Source organism: Mastigoproctus giganteus, chromosome 10 (assembly GCF_048544385.1).
Source record: "Mastigoproctus giganteus isolate SK-2022 chromosome 10, ASM4854438v1, whole genome shotgun sequence".
In the NCBI taxonomy this organism is placed as follows: Eukaryota; Metazoa; Arthropoda; class Arachnida; order Uropygi; family Thelyphonidae; genus Mastigoproctus; species Mastigoproctus giganteus.
In genome coordinates, this window is record NC_143584.1 from 216,782,728 (window position 1) to 216,784,930 (window position 2,203).

Consider the following 2,203-nt stretch of genomic DNA (forward strand, 5'->3'; position numbering starts at 1 on the left):
TAATTTGTCTCCCCAGGCTTCTTATACATGTTCAGTGAGACTCAGTCTCCTTGAAGTTCTCATGGTTAACATCGTGGTTATAATCCCGATCCTCTCAGAACTGGCGGAAATACCACTGAATTTGGACTCCGTTCATGACACGGGGAATTTTTCTGGCTTTTTTTCTGGCTTTTTCATTAGTTGGTCTCAGGATAGGCATGCAAGCATTTTTATCCCGGAAACTTCGGGTTTTTCATCCAACCAACAACGAAACGACCGAGAATGCACGCAATTCAGATACAATATATTGACACCTCATAACCTTAGTTGCTTTAGCGCTAAACACATACTTAATCAGGTCCTGAGACTTCTTGGGCCATTTCATTCATGAAATATTGTCGCTTTAAATAAAGGAAAGTTTCCATCGTTGTACACTATGGAGCAGCGTTATCGTTCATTAGAAGGAAATAGGGACCCATACATCTCATTGGGCCACTTTCGCCACGGTGGTCCCTTTCCCCTCATAGATTAGCATTAATAAGGCCAAATGATGCAAGGCAGCTTACTTTTTTTGTATAAGCCAAAAATAAATAAAATAAGATAAAATAGAACATTCATGCTGTTCCCATTCCTACAAGGTAGCCATCCAAGCCATCCAATTATGTTTTGAATTTAGCCAGATTCACTACATCTGTCACAACTTATTCCAGTATTCGACATTCAACCGCTGCCCATAGGTGAGCTTCATGAAGAAGAAGATCAATTTCGATCTTCTCTTACATCTACACGAAAATTCGGACTGTGGTCAAAATCTTGTCTCATCTATGAAGATCGCATTGTACCACTGCGCTTACATCCAGCTGACATGCTCATGGCACCAGTTGAAGGGGATGAGATACGAGAAACACAAATATTGGGTATCTTACATACAAAACTGCCTCATGTAGCCATCTAGATATAGTTCGGCCGAAGATATTCATTATGAGGCGGCTGCAAACGCGGTTGAGAGTTGCGGTTCTGTGATCTCCCTATGTAGTCTCTCAGTTAGGGTCAGATATCAGCTGTCTGCCGGTGTTCTGACCTTTGATCAACCTTATAGGGCTCTTGAGGATGCTTCTCTTCTCTTGGAACTGTCTCCACATTCGGCATATCACATTTCGGTGGACATTCAAGACACTTCTACCTCCACCTGTGATTGGTCTATGTGTACTGGTGACTGCTTTCGACCGCAATCACTCACTCACACAGTGTCTCTGTGCCATTGGACCATGAAAGGTTTCTAATATGTTCTGGAATAACTCACGGAGAGAATCCGTCGCATATTTAGCTGACTAAGTTGTCAGGGAGGATGGCATCCATGAAAAACAACAACAACAACAAAAAAAAAGTGATTATTATAAGTTATGGATTACCCGAGCGGGTTAGTTTATATTCTCTCTCTCTATCTGGGTAATTCAGAATTTTTTTTTTTTTTGTTTTGGCTGGTGTAGCATCCTGGTGTAGCATCAGGCGTCCTTGCACCATATGGCTAATAATAAGAAAATGAAAACCAAAGAAAGTGTACCATACTACAAGTACGAACCCCAGACAGTACTAGAGACCCCAACCCACAATCTGTACTTGGACCGCGCCATAATAACGGATAAGACCATCCCGCACACTGCTGTGTCTGCACCGGACATAACCCTTGTGGACAAGATGGAAAAGGCTACCTACCTGATTGACATAGCGGTGCCCAACACTGGCAATGTCCAGAAAACCCATGAGGAAAAAATTAGGAAGTACACGAACCTGAGACATGAGGTCAAGGAGATGTGGCATATGTAAGAAGTAACGACTATCCCGATCATCGTGTCAACCACAGGTATGGTGCCAAAGACCCTACATAGCAACCTAACAGCAACAAGTCTCCCAGAGAACACCTACAAGGAACTCCAGAAAGTCGCAATCCTGAACACCTGTACGATAGTCAGAGAGTTCCTCGATCAACAGTAACACCAGACATTACAACCACCCTGTACTTGGTAGCAGTACCCGTCACGGAGCGGAATCCCCCAATCAGGGAGAAATAATATAAGAACAATAATAATAATAATAATAATAATAATAATAATAATAATAATAATAATAATATCCTAAGTGTAACTTGTGTGTAAATTACGTATGTGCTCTCTTGTTAGTTTGACTTTGCTTCAGGAATAAATTCTAGTGTCTGGGGGGGGGG